This window comes from Dufourea novaeangliae, unplaced genomic scaffold (assembly GCF_001272555.1).
Source record: "Dufourea novaeangliae isolate 0120121106 unplaced genomic scaffold, ASM127255v1 scaffold25, whole genome shotgun sequence".
Classification (NCBI taxonomy): domain Eukaryota; kingdom Metazoa; phylum Arthropoda; class Insecta; order Hymenoptera; family Halictidae; genus Dufourea; species Dufourea novaeangliae.
In genome coordinates this window covers 2,469,665-2,487,758 of record NW_015373901.1, presented here as the reverse complement: position 1 = coordinate 2,487,758, position 18,094 = coordinate 2,469,665, and the positions used below count along the sequence as shown (strand labels likewise).

The 18,094-nt window shown below is 34.8% G+C and overlaps 2 non-coding genes across 2 annotated transcripts; both read right to left on the bottom strand.

Moving 5' to 3' along the window:
* Positions 1 to 1,027: 1,027 nt before the first annotated feature.
* Trnac-gca lies at positions 1,028 to 1,099 on the bottom strand. Its single transcript has one exon. It is a non-coding gene; the product is annotated as a tRNA-Cys (tRNA).
* A 120-nt stretch (positions 1,100 to 1,219) lies between these two features.
* On the bottom strand, positions 1,220 to 1,291 carry Trnac-gca. The gene has a single exon. It is a non-coding gene; the product is annotated as a tRNA-Cys (tRNA).
* Between the last annotated feature and the right edge of the window lie 16,803 nt (positions 1,292 to 18,094).

The window sequence follows — 18,094 nt, the reverse complement described above, 5'->3', positions numbered from 1 at the left end:
ACTTCGGTTACTACTTGTCTTATTCTGAAACAGCGACTTTAGATCCTATAATTTCTCCTTGCATACGTAGGAAAATCGACATTAAACTTATAAATTCTGAGACACTGCAAAAAATAGAATAATTTTGATAATAATGAACCGGAATTCTAATAAAGTTTAATAATTTTATTATATTATTTTCTTGGCTAAATATACTAATCAATTTTTCTCTGTCCTTTGTTTTTGCAAAACAACCTACGGTAAAATGAGGATTTGTATAAACATGTATTATTTATTTATCGGTAACAGCTAAAATATTTTGAAGGAATGATGTGTTTTTTAATATATTAATGAATAGGAATTATTATCTTCCGAAAGTGTATGTATGAATATTATACATGTATTAAATGGGCAATACTAATTTTTATAAGTATATGCATGCCTGATTGAATTACTGTAGGCATTTGGAATAAAATGTAATTCTTTGAGTATCGATAAACAAATATTTCAACGAGATAGTCATTTTTCCTATAGGTACTTTTTGTATATACATATGTCAAGCATGTTTTCAGCGAAATTGAAGTAACTATTTCTGTTACGAACTACAGTCGATAATGACTTCTCTTATGAATTCCATTTAAACGTATAGTCTGAGTAAAGTTAAACAAATAAATTCTTCATAGCATGTGTGCTCCAGAAAAACATAATTAAAAAATAGTTCATTACAATAATCAGTTATTCGTGTAACATGTAAACACTAACACGTATCAAATATTTCAATATTCATAATTGCTTTCTACATACAAATATATTAGGTAGAAACACAAAAATTATTATATACTTTGTTTTCTATTCATTGCAATACATAACATCTTCTATTGCCAATTTTTATAAGAATTACATTGTTGTAAATACGGAATTTTTGTAAAAAAATCGATGACATAATAATATAAAAATTAATATGTACTAATGGAATAAATATTCAATTATAGAATTAATTGGTTTGTAACACGGACGAAAAAATTATTTTTGAAGACAAAAAGAAGGAAGGGGGCACCCGGGTTTGAACCGGGGACCTCTCGATCTGCAGTCGAATGCTCTACCACTGAGCTATACCCCCAAGGTGCTAGAAATTATACTCATAGAGTTTATAACCGAATATAGTACTTTACACAACCATAAATAAACATTTTTCAGGACACGAGAGATTCAGTTTGGTAGAACGGGAAAAAAAGAAACAAGGGGGCACCCGGGTTTGAACCGGGGACCTCTCGATCTGCAGTCGAATGCTCTACCACTGAGCTATACCCCCACTTGCTAAATGTTGTCTCTATAAAAATAATATCATCTGATATAATCATATTATTTATTTATTTGCTATTAATCGACTATTATAATTACTAGCAATTATAAAGTTATTTAGTAACGTTAAAAAAATGTATGGTTTTGCAACAAATGAAGTATTAATTTAATGGAAATTACGGTTAATGCACAATTATTAATTCCGACTAATCACCAACTAGTGCACATATGTTTCAAAATACTCCTTTTTAGATCTGCTTCATGCAACTAAACTACAGCGTGGTCGTTTATTAATTTATTGTTGTAGTACTTTACAATATTCAAAACTATATTTCAAGAAACTGTAATAAAATATAATAGTATTTTAATTTGTAATATTTTTGCCACATATATTAAAATCGAACAAATGACTTTTTTTAATTTAAGAACTAGGGATAACTTTAATATACGCATTAAATTTGTAACTTAAAATTTCTATCTATAAGAATAAAATTTTACACATATTATTTTAGAATATATAACGTAACACCTAATACATATTGTCTAATTGTATAATTTTGAATTTTCATTGAAACTCAAGTAAAAGCACTGTAAATCACTTCAATACACCTATCTATAATATTATTATATTTTACAGTCAAAATATGTTGCATGCTAATACAGGTTTCCATTTCTAAAAAACTCCATGGCAAATATATGTTACTTGACAATTTCATGTAAATAACAATTACAACATTGACAAATGAACATGATCTCAGGTATTCAGGGCCACAGACTTTGTAGTAATTGCAGATCATTGATGAGTGACAGGGGGCAGTCTAAAAACAGCTCTTGTTGTCATACAAATAGCCATGAGCTTTGCCCCCCCGTAAGGCACGGATGGCGACAGGTAGAGTAATATACTGAGGACCACCTAGTGGCTTCATGACTTCGCCATATGCCACCGTGACTAAGGCACACATGGTCGGGAATCGATGTGTATAGAATCCCATAAATGCACGGGACTCTTCAAAAGGAGCTTGTAACGCCACCGCGCTAAAAAGAGCGTGAACGTGAACATCGATAACTTGCTCCCGTTTTTTTTTCTTGTGACAGGTGAACAAATCACGGATGAAATTATTATGGAATGATTTCGCTGCGATACATCGTAATTACTACGTTTGAGACCTGGCTAGTCAATTTTCAGTAAGACATGTGCAATTTATTGAAAAGTCAGTTAACATTTGGAATTATGCTGTTCTTTCACGACACGATATAATTGAAAATGTAAATTTTTATTGAAAATATGATAAGGAAAATTACAGTAGAAAAAATTCATGTACTATTATTGCCACGGGAAATGCTTTTCTGGCTTTTTCAAATAATAAATGTTTAAATTTTTTTTGTTTCATTTAATTTTACATTGCGTAAAATATTTTAAGAGAATTTTGACTTGTGATTGACTTTCTTCCTCATTTATTATTAGGAATTCACACTTTACCAGACTACTTTATGGAATCCACAATCAATGACAAAATATGTATCTTATCAATTACAAATATTGTTAAATTATAAACATGGTACAAAGTTTAGTGAATTTGGTCATGTACTTCAGGCATTTGCAGGATCTTTAAATTTATCAAATTTACGCTCCATTTACTAATCTATTGTTGAGAAGCTATTTAAATATTCTGTAGATTATTATGTATTTGTTTAGCGTTTTGAATTATACGGAAACTAATTTGCTACACTTATTAAAGAACAATGGTCGAATCGGAAAGATTGGCAGACCGTCCAGCGAGTCGTTTTTCAATAGTTCCTCCTCTACCTAACTAGAAAAAATGAAACGAGCCCAAATGCCGAAGTCGGTCTTTGCAGCTTTCCGTTCGCGACGCGAATTAATCCATCAAAACAGTCACAATATAACTCACGCTCGCCTTTACCACCCCTTGCGTCTACCTTCTGAAGCTTCGAAATTGATTGCCTGACGTATTTAAATACACCGCCATTGAAAACACGAAAACTCAATTCCTTCCCACTCGGTATAAATTTTCAAAGATCTACTGTCTGCCTTTGCTGTGTATTCAAATGAGCTGACACTCAGAAATTCTATTCTATTTGATATTAATTTAAAGAATATGTTAAGCGTATATAATCTGGATGCTTCGTTCCATTATTCTTGTCTTATTCTTGATACACTTATTTTTCCTAACCATTAATGTTGCCTATAGAAAATTATTCATACAAAATAAACTTAATAATGAATATTTTCAGGAAATGTCTTTCACTTTCTGTTATTTGCAAACATGTGGACATTGTTTGAAAGAATTAAAAAAAAGTGTGAATATACTTTCTCGAATTTCTATTCAACATTAGTGTCACTTTATGCACTGAGATTTAATATTGCATATTTATAGCATCGATGGCATACAGTATGCTCAAATCATAATAAATAAAGAACTGTACCAAGTATTACAGGTTTGACGTTATTTTTGATTTTAATTTAACATACATATAAGTTATTTTTTTATACTACCTACCTTAAGAACTTGAAATTGATTTAATTATTTAAAGTCAGACCATTCGTTTCATTTAATTGTGTCATTTTCGCTTTAATTAAATCTTTCAACGAATTTATAGAGGTATACATATATGTACTGTACTTATTAAGTTTTTTGACAGTTTCTCTGATATTGAATAGTAATCTTACTATATTTTTCTATATAATTATATAGTTCTTTATCAAGATTTTAATTTCTTTTGTTATAAAAAATCTTTCCAAGTTCTTTATTCTTTCTTGATTTGAACATCTGTAGTGCGTATTAAAACGTAAGCTGTTATTCATAAAAAATGCAAATGTACCTGTAACTCGAGCACTTAGGCGAGTCGTTATCACGTATCTACCACGAAGACTATTCTGGCAATGAACCAGCTGGCACCATTAACCCAAATATGTGCTGTTCAATATGAAGACGGTTCCTCGTACATAAATTAATCACGAGCTTCCCCCGTGCATTCTTCGAGACTATCGACCTCCAAATCCCCTGATTCGATAATTCAGGACTGAATGAAAGATTCAGTTAGCATCAGGAAGTATTCTCTGAGGTTTATTTTTGCACCTCAATGTGTAATCACTAATCTCCCGATAATGTAATAATTGGAAATTGCGTGATAGTTTAATAGTGACTCTGAATATCCTAATTACCGTACTTTATTAAACTTATTTACACGGAGATTACAATCTGCATTTTTTACATTGTTAAAAATTCACTTTAGATAAATAATAATTATTTAAAATTAATAAATAAATTTAGCTTAAAAAAATATGTCACAATTATGTCCGTACGAGAAGAAACATTGAATTTTGGGAACATTCTACGGAAGTCTAATTGTATATACAGAGGGATGACAGTGATTGTTTTGAATACTCACTGTAAACAGTAAATAAGGCTTTAAAATTATTTCCTGGTAATTCCTTCGAAACTATACATAACAGTAAAAAATGATTTATAACTGAAAAAGTAACCATGTCTGAACAATTAATGACAGAAAAAAGTTCTTATTGCTGACTGAAAACACTCTTCTGAGTGTAATACGGCGTTAAAAGTTATTTTGATTAATCTGCCCTTAACGGAAAGCTAAATTACTAGAACGTAATTAAAGGCAAACAGTACTCAATTCAGGGTTACATTGGAAACAGATTAACAATTGAAAAAAAGATTCAGTGTGTACAAGCATGTTTTTCTGCCACTATATGGACATGAGCATTTTTTGTATACCTTTCAATCAGACCGTCAAAATGTTTCATATACCTACGTATAAATGCTCAATAATAAAGTATGACCAAACTGCGAATTTTATGTAATTATAATTTATAATTACATAAAATTCTTTAAAATAAAACTCACGGAGCCTCATCTAATGTTACCTACGCATGACAAAATAACATCATTTCTTGATACCTAAGTAATCAAATGTATCAAATCGACACAAGGTACGCATGAGGGCTAAACCGATCTTCTATCAACCAAATCGTTATGAAACGAATCTAATTCGAATTATTATAACAAGAACTACACGAAACCCGCTGGTCTTCGTTCAACGTCCAATAATACTAAACATTAACAAGATATCGGCTGTTACGGCTACACTCCGGATTATCCATAGTACCAAACACCTGATCGGCAATCGACGGTAGCATTTAGAATGGCGGGCGCACACAGGGGCGGCTGCCGGGCGCGCGAGTTCGCGCGACGTGTGTTCCGGTACCAGGTAAGCGTGGAAACGGAAATGGGACGCCTGGTCTGGTGGACGTGTGCTCGGTCGCGCGTGCACAGAGATGAGCTCGGAGCAGCGGGAACTCTTGTACATATACGTATGTATATGTGGATACCGTCGTCGTCGTCGTTGGTGTCTACCCACACGTCGTTCTCCACCGGCTGGCCGGAGGTATAGGATCAATATAAGCGATGACATAGCGAGAGCTCATCTTTAAGCCACGCCCGCGAGGGCCGCGAGCGCCAATGCAACGACGATCCACCGGCCACCCGGCCAATGGGCGGCCGGCATTGATTTTTCGCGGGCTCTTTTTTTCGCGGAAAGTGAATTTCTTCGCGATGCTGACGGGCGAGAGCCGGACAGAGGTGGAACAGAGAGTACGCTGAAGGGACAGGGAAGATGGGAGGGGGAAGGGTAACCGGCGGGACCGGTCGGGAAAGAAAGAAAGAACGACCGACGGAACAGGGACAGGGGAATAGTAGTTGGACGTAGAAATAGAATGAGACGGTAACCAACGGTGAGAGGGTTGGGGAGGGTGGGGGGATGGTAGCGATGGCGGGAGGGAGAGACCAGGGAGTGGAAGAGGAGACGCCCGTGGAAAAGGCGGAGGATGAGGATCGATGAGGACAGGGTGACTCTTCCAGGGGTAAACGAACCCCCATTTCATCTACCCTTCGCGCTGTTACCGGCTGTCCCTTTTTTCAATCGACGGAACTTCCCCCCCCCCACCCGCCACCCTCTCCCACGCTGCTAGGGTATCGAGGTATCCCACAAGTTCATCTGCATGCGTGGGTCTGCTGCCTGTTGCAAGACAGGAGAGATCGGCACACGCCGATGTCCATGCCGTTCGTCATGTTCGTGCTTCCCTTTTTGATGCCCTTTCGATTTGTTTTTCACGCGTTTGTACGGAAACGCGCGACACACCAGAGCAGGTCTGGGGTATTAATCTCGAACGACGGACAACAGCGATTTCCGAGGGATATCGGTAGCGTTTAACGGGTGGCATCCGGCGGAGGTGTGTTGTACGGCGTTGAGTCCGTGGGAGAGGAACCGTGTTAACGCTGAGTCGCGTACGATATCAAAAAGAATTTTGAGTTTTGTGATGGGAACTTTTTACGTAATGGATTTTCAATGACGGGGGATGTAAAATTTATTTTGAATTACGATCTTTTCAGGCCGATATTATTGGAAATTTTGTTTGAAGGGCAAGTATTCATGCTTCGGGTAAATGAATCTCCAATGGGCACTGAACGATTAATATTTATCTTATTGTTAGATGGAAGTTGTATAATTATAGGGTCTGTAATTTTATAAAATATGGCACATCAGTGAGGAGGAAAATTTATGCTGCAATAATTATGTAGCAATAAGAATTTCTTGAAATGTCAGAATAATAGGCAAGTGTATGAAGATAGGGTTATAATAATGTAATAGTAACGATAAAATAGTTTCTTAAAGAAATAATGTACCCTATAAAAGAGCATAGTCAATAATATAATTTTTTTTTATATATTTTATATGTAGGGTTCTGCATGATCTTGTATTATAGATATCAGGGATTGATGAAATAGATTTAGTATTATATTGTCGAAATATTGTAGTTATATATATAGTTATAATGGCAATAAGATACCTTCCTTTTTAATATTCCATGACTGTTCATGTTTTTTTATCATTAATTATACACTACAACGATTTCCACCTGAAAAATTAATTTCAGTTTAACATATTAGTAATTTGCCGTGTTTAATTACAATATTAACCACTTGTCAACTTCAAAAAGACTTTTACCACTCATAAAATAAAAGTGAAACTTGCACATTCTTGTTTTACACTTCCCATTTTTATACAAACAGAAGTGCCATGTTATTTTCTGAAAAACATGTAGAAAATGAACTGAATGTCTTTTTCATGAAAACTGGTCTCATGTTAGGAGCAACATACAAGATCCGGCCAAATAATCTGTAAAAGCAGGCACCACCTGATTCCTTTGAAAAGTATAAAAAAAAATATACAAACAAATTTTGTCATTCTCGGCTTAGTTTACGAGAAAATCAAATTTAAAAACTAATCTGAAACGCGTGCATTCGTCATTGTAGTAAGTAGAAACGGAATGCAATGACCAGACCGGCTAACAAAGTTCTATTCAATTACACACATATCAAGCAAATGTTAAAAGTTGATTTTTTCGAAAACTAAGCCGAGAATAACAAAATTGTATACTATATTTTTTTCTGATTTTTTTCATAAGTAATTACTTAGTGCCCGTTTATACATTTTATTCGGCCAGACTCTGTATAGGGTGGGCTCGATGTAAGCACATTTTGATCACCTAAACTATCTTTGTTATTTTCAGAGATATCAAAATAGTTTATTCATAAACGTCACTTACTATTGGAACATTTTATTAAAACAATATTGTGTATTACCGTATTTCTGTGATGACGAATATGCGAATTAAACGCGACACCGTACGTATTCTAATCCTTCGTTGCTGGAGGACAGAGTGAGGTACGCGCACATATGAGCGAAAAGCGTTCAAAACATCTTTTAAAGAGGCCTACATTAAACGAGCCTCTATTGTTTTAATACTGTATATGTTTGACTAGCTGAGCTCAGTTGAATTGAATGTACTTCCCAAATTCACCGTTTCCACAACGTAGGCGTCGCTAAAATCACAGGCTTTCTGGACGCCGGTATTACAGATTACTAGGCCACAGACAGTGAGCAAATTCACTCAAGATAAAAAAATCGCAATCACGGTCGTAAATGAAGTTAAATCACGACCGTGATCGTGATTCGGTGATCACTGTGATAAGTCACCGTTAGTGATTTTGCACGCCATCTCTAGTCAGAAGACCCCTTACAATTTTAGTGTCAATACGCGACGTTACCGATAAAGCATGAATTCTGAGTATTATTAGCACAAATGAAGTGTTATATGTATAAAGCAAAGGTATATGTACAACCGATACCGGAGTTGTGAGAAATTATTCCAAGGAACAACTACACATGAAATGTTAATTGATAGAAATCTAACCAACGCAATTCCACTGCCTAACAACCACACACACAAGTGGAAAATACGTCGTGCACGGTAAGTTAACACATTGCCAGTCGCATACACATGTTATTGTTATTATATATGAAATCAAATCATCGTTCCCCGCTGCTCTCGCCCAATCAAGTAGCACCTGGGCACGTAAAAGGGTTTGAGCAACGAACACGGAATAATTATCCTGAAAATCCTGACTAAAACAATTATTAGTTTCTGCTCTTCTAACGGTCTAATGTGTTCTCATTGGTTCTCACTTCATTTGCAACAACCATGACTCGACTTTGTATTAACAAGTAAGAAAATCCTAATGTAAATTCATTTTTAACGACAAAGACTCTACATCATGATTATGTAATAAGATATTTGACTCTATACATTGAACAACCCTCGGGCGATTCCGTCGTCAAAGTCAATGTAAGACCGATAACATAAGTGTAACAAATCATGTCACTTTCACTCAGAAATCTACCCGTCGCGAAATGCCTTTTTGTACATGGTCTGTAATATCACATTTGTCCAGAACGTTACGTTCTAACTCAATCTATGCGTATGAAAGTGCACTATTTAATTTTTATAACTATCTTTGAGAAACGTGAGAGTACGTATTTCTGATATATTTCAATACGCATAGTTAATCTGATAATATATATTCTTCACAAGTATTAATCTTAAACTTCTTTGCAGTAGTCTGGTATCATATTAAATCCTGCATTTATTAATCAAATTATAAAATAGTAAGTAGTAAAAAATAGTATTACTAATTACATTAGTAAATACATTCAACTTCCATTCATTTTCTTATTTGTCTACAAGTGACAGTACAACTGTTAAAAATAATAATTAACACACTAATGGGTAAAATCAAATTTTCTTAATATGCAACAAGTAACTATCATAAAAAATATAATTTATAACAGAGGTATCCAAAAGTCGCTCACAAGACACAAGCTGCTCGAGCCTCCCCTCGTGGGTTTCCTCCACTACCGACCTCAGATTGACTCGAACGAGTCAAACTAAGACCCATAATGAAGGTACATCCGGAGGGAAAGAATGCTGCTCAGAAGCAATAGATAGACACCTCTGCTCTGCCCTTTATAAAAGACAGAATACTCATTCCTTCTGAGTATATACGTTTACCATACAAATATGTTTGTAGGACACAATACATGCTGGTGAAACACAGTAGTACCTTCCCTGCATTTAACGCTCACACTCCATGAAAGTGGTCGTGAGTACACGCCAGTACGTCTCGGTAGTCTACCCGTGTACGTAACCGTATGCGTTCTTTGCCAGTGGCAACGAAAACACCGGCCACGATAACTGGAAATCGCAATGCACTTTTCAATGGTCATACATGCACAACGTGTTAAATTGTTCCATAACACGCGGTTTTTCACTAGGGCGTGCATATCGACGCACAGGTGACATAACTTAATACGTCTTCTTTTTATACACCGATACTTTATTGCGATTTCCAGTACACGTGTTCCACTATTCATGGAACTTGCAAATACGAATGATACCTTTGTGTCTTGCGACACTGGTTCCGGTTTTTGAAACGTGCTGTCGCGTCTCGTGGTATTGCGCTAACTGCTACAACATGCTCATCTAAGAAGGCACCACTATGTTTTCCCCTTTATTTTAAACATACCGGTATGGTTCCGTTCTTTCTACTCTATATTCAAATCTATTATCTAAATTTCTTTTACACATTAATGAATTCAATACTATTTTTGTACCAGCTGACTGTAGTTGTAGACTATTGTGAATTTATTGTATTTTCTATATTCTGTAAATTTCCTTATGTAAATCGTATTTCATTCTACATTCATAAATGATACCAGACGACGACATTGAAATTATAAGTAAGCAATGTGACTTCGTTCGCATCACATTCACCTCTATATCAAACTTTTAAAGTTGAACTCATAAATATACTTTTAATATAAAATATTTATGAATTGCATTACTAATTGTAAACATGGCATACAAGAAGACCCTAGCCTAGCTAAGGAACACAACAGATCAATGTTACTACTCGCGGATATGATTGCATATCCGCGTTCACTGTACTCGCCAAATTTGGCACGTATACAACCAGTCGCCCCTGCCGCTTCGGACCTATCGTCCTACGGCATGATTGGGGACCAGAGGAATAAAAAAGCATGCGACTCACCTGATGATAGAAGGGCTGCGTATAAGACAAGAATCTTGAATCAAGTGAAGCTTTGCCCGTGGACATCTTATTGAGTACTCAGTGATGAATGTGAGCTTTGCTGGACGACATTATCCTGAAAATTCTGACGAAAAAAATTATTAGTTACTACTCTTTTAACACGTTAATATTCTTTGATTCTTTCTCATTTAATTTGTAATTAAAATGATTCAACTTTGTTTTAATAACAATTGAAAAGCAAAGATTGGATACTTATTAATTTAATAGAATTCAGTCATTAAGACAATGACCCTACTAGAAATTCATTTTTAAAAACAAAAAGACTAATCTAGATTCTTTAATAAGATATTTGACTCTACATATTGAACAACCCACGGATGATCCCATTGTCAAAGCCATTGCAAGACACATAACATAAGTCTAGCAAACATGTTACTTTGACTCAAAAACCTACCCATCGCAAAATGTCTTCTTATACATGATCTCTAATATAATGTGTGTATGGAACACTTTTTTTTAATGCAAAGTATCAAATTTTTCAATCATGCAAAATATAAAATTAGATCAAGCTATTCAGTGATATTCTCATTGGATATCATTCTGTACTATCATTGTGTGATTATATTGGTTAGTGCAAGGAGGAAATCTGAGGTTGTCACATTCCTCCACTAACGTTTCATTCATCATATATGTATTCAATATATTCTAGCCTACAGATATTCATATATACAATGCACTCAAGGATACGCATTGACTATTAAGAGTATTAATACTGCTTTGTCCAATTATAAAATGTTTATTAATGTATCAGTAGCAGAAAATGCTATATATAAGAAGACCCTACCCTAGCTAAGAAATACAATTGATCAAAACCAGTTGCCCGTGCCATGTTGGACTAATTGTCCTATGGCATGATTCAGCACTGGAGGAATAAAAAAGGCATGCAAAGACTCACCCGATGATAGAAGGGCCTACAGTCATTGCTGGTGGAACTTCACAGTAAGATGTCCGTTTTAGTGTTTGACTAAAAACAAAAAGGCAAGACAAATTTATTATACTTAATATTATTATTATTGTTAGATGTTACACGCTAATTATTTAGTTTATAATATTTATGTATTATGTTGTAGCATAATACATAACTATGCTGTAAGCATGTTTGTTTTTTTATTTAATCCACATCCTGCTTTTGTACATATTCAGAAAATCCTTAGATGTACCAAAATTGCATTAGTTATACATACTTTGATACAAAGCATGATAAACTATACAGCTTGTATTAATCAAATTTATATCCGAAACTGTATATAAATGCAAATACAATAATCTCATACGAAAAGACACGACAAAATTGTTTATTTTAATACGATTTCACGACCGAGATACAGTAAATCACAAACATTTCCAATTTGAATGTCTCCAAGTATTGTCGTTTAAATTTTTGAACATTCAAGGAAGCCATTTTGAATGCTTCAACTAAATATGTGAATTGAAAAAAGTGCTCGAAAAAATTCTTATTTAACCTTAACACAAACTACGAAATCACGATTATTTCACTTACGGTTAAAAACAATATAAAAATAAGTAATGAAGTATCACTTTGTTGTTATAATAAATGTTAGAATAAATGTTACAATAACTTACCAGAATTCACCAATTTCCCGCCCAATTCTGTTTGAAGGGACTCAACGATCGATGTTCAGGACGGTAGTGCGTACTTTCAAGCCGAAACTCTGAAACAGAAAATAAACATGCATTTTAAGTAATTACACAACGTTAAGAATAGTTACGTTACAAATGAACAATTATTGAACTCGTGGTATGTCGCAAAGATTTCAAATTGAGTCAAAAATACGTAAACATTATATTAATTGGTACACAGTGAAAGTGAAAAGTAAAGCGATAACTACGGTATCGAATTAATTTGGGATTATTTGATCTATATTGAATAAATATTAAAGGACAGTAACGATAGAGAGCTAATGAAGGTACTAGTAATTAATATATATATAAATAAAGATGAAAAGTAAATATCAAACACTCACTTTAGCACGAGCAAACGGCTTCTACGTCTTATTGCATCTACTTCTCCGAGACGAATGACACTTCGGTTACACTCGGCCGGTCTCGAGCAGTTCATTCGGCTATCTTCGGGGGATTGCGAGTAGCTGATTGGTCAGGTCAGAGCGGTAGCTTCCCGCCTAATCGACTTGGCGGGAAAAGCATGTGCACTACTTCAGTTTAAAAGCCGAATGTAACACTTGAAAAACATAACACCACAAATATATACATATGTATTTTGTCACTCATGTAAAAGATAACTTATCAAATGTCCGTTAACATGTTTATAGAGAATACTAAATTTATTCAGATTTTACTTGATGGGAAACATGATGTGGGAAACTAACATATCTCTCATTCTTGTAGACTGTAGACGAAGCAAATGTCAAGATTGATAACAATCGAAAGCCGGTCGAAAAATTCTTACTTTCTAACAAATTTGTTCGACACTTATGCACAAAACATAGTTAAATTCATTTAAATAAAATAATTAATATTTCATATCTCTCGCGAATACTAAGACGGGATTATTGTTTTATCATTTGCAATAAAATAAAATTTATTGCAGATGAAAGTTCATAAAACGATTCATATCTGACAAGTTTCTGTATATCTCGATTTCTATCGGTTATAATCATTAACAATTCGCATTGTAAAATGGATAGTACAATGTTGAACATCTCCCACCGAAGATGTGATTGTTATAAACATTATAATATTATAATATTAAACTTATTGTTGAAAAATTGTAACACTTATTGTCAAGGACGATATCAATCAAACGTCGATCAAAGAAGTTGTTACTGTTCTACAAATTTTTATGAATTCCTTGTTTAAAACGCTATCAAGGCACATTTTCATTAAATAATATTTAGTTAACAATCGTCATAAACATTAAGACATAGTCATTGTTTAATAGTTTGCAATACAGTAAAATTTATTATATGTAAAAGTTCATTACACGGTTCATATCTTGAAAGTTTCTGTATATTTCGATTTATATTTGTTATAAACAATAACAATTTGCATTATAAGACAGCTGACAGAATGTTTAACAATATTCCTCAGAGAGGTAATTGTTATAACAATTACCTTATTAGAAATAATAAATTAATCGAGAAATAATTTTTGGCGCGCTCGAGTTTCCAGTGCACTCAATGTTTGCGCACCTGTCCGCGCACCAGTGCGCGCAAGTTCACGGTCCCCGCGAGCCCATAAATACGAGCGCACAATGAAAAATCCTCAGGTCAATCGCGTCCGCGGACCTCGTCGAGGTCTTCCCACGATTGCTGAACACTGGTGGACACTGGTCAAGGGGGGTTCAAGGGGTCCTCTCTATTATCCGAACTCGACTCAGGGGTTCGTTTTTTTTTATTTTTTTTTTATTGTGATTTATTTTAATTAATTGGGTTTTATTTTAATTTATTTTAATTAGGTACTTGTATTTCATTTTAATTCATTATAATTAGGTAATTGTGTTTTATTTTGATTTATTTTGACTTATTTTAATTATATGTGTTTTATTTTGATTTATTTTAATTATATGTGTTTTATTTTGATTTATTTTAATTAATTGTGTTTTATTTTGATCTATTTTAATTACTTGAGTTTTATTATGATTTGTTTTAATTAACTATGTTTTATTTTGATTTATTCTAATTAATTGTGCTTTATTTTGATTTATTTTAATTAATTGTGTTTTACTTTAATTTATTATAATTAATTGCGTTTAATATAATTCATTTTAATTACTTATGCTTTATTTTAATTTATTTTAATTAACTGTGTTTTATTTTGATCTATTTTAATTACTTGAGTTTCATTATGATTTGTTTTAATTAACTATGTTTTATTTTGATTTACTCTAATTAATTGTGCTTTATTTTGATTTATTTTAATTCAATAAACTCAAGAAAGAAGCCATCCGCCGAGGGATTTCGATATACTATAATATACTATAATACTATAAGCGTATTTAGATATCTAAGTTAGTTATTCAATTATTGTGAAAGGTGGATAGATGGAACTTGTGTTTCCATCTATCTTCCTTGGGTCTCCACTTGCAGCAACCTCCGCGTGGTGAGACCCGGTAATCGGTGTTATCCTCGATAGTTTTGTAAATCGAGGATAATACCGAGCCAATGGCTGCAAACCCATTGTAAAATAATTGTAATGTATACCGAGTACTTATTATTTTAGCTTCTTTTTCTCACGTAGTCCACTATTTCCGATCACATTGCAATGTGCAGGTGATCGGCCGTGTTTTAGGCCCCGAAAATCGGATTCCCTAACTAGCTATCCTAATCATGGGTCCATGTCTCGCACCGCGAGGCGGTGTCTGTGCTTGCACGGCCGTCTCGCGGCATGCCTCCGTACCGGGTCCCTCTCTTTGTCATCCGTACGGAGTCTCCTCGACTGCCCGGCAGTCGCCTGGAGGCAGTACGTTGGGAGAAATGGGGACCCGTACGGAGGAGCGCGAGATACGACCCCTCTGACAGGGGGTAGCTGGTGACGGGGCCGACCGTAGGGGCTTTACTCACGGTACGCGTCGATTCGAGTCACACTTTGCCTCAGAGAGAATCGGTGCTCTCCTTCCGAGAGCATCGACTCTCTGAAACATATTCTCCTTCATAGAATATGCACTCCTTTTGTCTGTAATAATTGCTTGGTATACGGCCAAATGGGATAGTTGTAAGTTAAGTTAAGTCGATTGTAAGACTAGTATAAGTTGAAGAAAGAAGACATCGATCATCCGCCGTGGGATCATCATTTTATTTTCAGGTAGACTCAAGAAAGAAGCCATCCGCCGAGGGATTTCGATATTTATAGTATAAGTGTATTTTAGTATTCTAAAACATAAGATCTAAGTTAGTTGTAAGATTATTGTGAAAGATGGATAGATGGAACTTGTGTTTCCATCTATCTTCCTTGGGTCTCCACTTGCAGCAACCTCCACGTGGTGAGACCCGGTAATCGGTGTTATCCTCGATTTGCATTTTTGTAAATACAGGATTATGCCGAGCGAATGGCTGCAAACCCATTGTAAAATAATTGTAATGCATACCGAGTAGTTATTACTTTAACTGGCGTTGCTCGCCACTTAGCATCAGAGAGAATCGGGGCTCTCCTTCCGAGAGCATCGACTCTCTGAAACATATTCTCCTTCAGAGAATATGCACTCGTTTTGTCTGTAATAATTGCTCGGTATACAGCTAAATGGGTTAGTTGTAAGTTAAGTTAAATCGATTGTAACACTAGTATAAGTTCAAGACAGAAGACATCGATCATCCGCCGTGGGATATTCATTTTATTTTCAGGTAGACTCAAGAAAGAAGCCATCCACCGAGGGAAATCAACATTAAAGCGTCTAAATTTCAGTTACCTTTAAGTTATTTGTAAGACTTTGTAAAAAGAGAGGTAGATGAAACTAATGATTCCATCGATGTATCTACGGTTACATAAATGGGATTGGTTCCATCTAGCTTTCTTTGGGTCTCCACTCGCAGCAACCTCCTCGTGGTGAGACCCGGGCAATTGGTATTATCATCGGTAAAGTATTGTAAACCGAAGATAATATCGAGCTAATGGCTGCGAACTTTGCATTTATTTCGTAACAGCATGTTCTATGTTACAGCGGATTTTCAAGGCGAAGGTAGTTATAAATAAATGTATATATGTATCTTAAAGTATGTATGTATATGGCAATATTCCTGGAATTCTGGCCCTCTATAACCCCGAAGGCTGCAATAAACGGGCGCCTACCAAATGACGTATTACCTAACCTCTGTACAACAACAATATTCCGTTTGCTCCTCGTTAATACGTTGTTATTGAGATATCTAACTATTGATTATTATAAAACAGATCAGGAGCAATTGTTTGGTGCCATAATATTTGTGTAAAAAGGCCATTTACTAACTATTTTAACAACAAAATTTTGCTTTTTCTCTTACGAATATCCCATTAACTATTAACGGTGCTGTGGGAGCTGTTTCAGATTCGAAAGGAGCAAATTGGGAGTAATTTTTTGAGATACAAATCGTTACGTTACGTTTGCATTCGGCGCCAACTATTTTCCGATTACAAAAATTCGTCTGCACGCGATTGGTATCAGAAGTTATCGCTAGATGGCGAATATTCTCGCTAGTGAAAGTTCTACGCAGTGCTACATATAGGTGAAGGTCGAGCATTATATTATCGAACTCTGGTTTCCCTTCAAACCACGTTTAAATCTTTCGCCTTTTACTAAAGATTTCCGTGGAGGGGAACAATAGATGAGTATATAAGAATTTTTTTGTTGTACCTGACGCAAGTCGGGTCAAAATATAATACGAAACAAAAGTTATTTTTTACAGAAAGCATAACGGAAAGTATGATTATGAACTCATATAAGATACAGGGGGGAGGGCTTATACTAATCAAAATTGTTAATATAGAAATGAAACTTCAATAAAGTTGTTTTAATCATCCTCATATAGTGATGGAAATAATGAAAATGTCGAGTGGAAACAATTCTTTATTTCCAGTGAGGTGTTCTAAATCTTTGTTTAAAGTTTACAATGTAGGTACAGAAAATACATTATACATGTAGGTAAGTAAGGACGAATACGAGTAAAGTAATATGTACATATTATGACAGATTATTACGATATGTATCAATTATAGTTATCAGTGATAACTTATCACAAAAGAAGTGTACAATGGATGCAAAACCAACGGCAGATTCAGTGGTCATTTTCGAATCTCCTATTACAAAAAAAGGAAGAACACCTAAAACACTATTTGCAGCCAAGAGGCTAATATGGCGTTTTTTCATCTTTTAGACATTTACAAGATATTAATATCCTGTCATATTTTCCTGGTAACCAAGAGAAGTGAAACACTATCCTATATTACTTTCTTCACTTGTGATTTTGTGATATCCATGCATGCATATGTATTCACACGTGAAAATATATAACGGCTTCCTTTCTGTCTATATGCATTTATATAGCTTAATTCCTATACACGTATGCCCTGTATAGGCTGTATATACATATATATTCCTCTGAAGTAACTCAAATGAATTCCACCAGGTGGATTCCACTCTCGCTAGCAGGACTGTATCCACTGTACTATAATAACAGTATTAAAGACTGATCCTTTATACTCTAGCTCCTCTTCTTTACTTATGGATCTCTCCGTTTTGGGGGATTCAGTGGGGAGGGGAGTGTTGATGAGTCTACAGACCTAACCAGACCTACAAAAAGTGAAATTTTTGG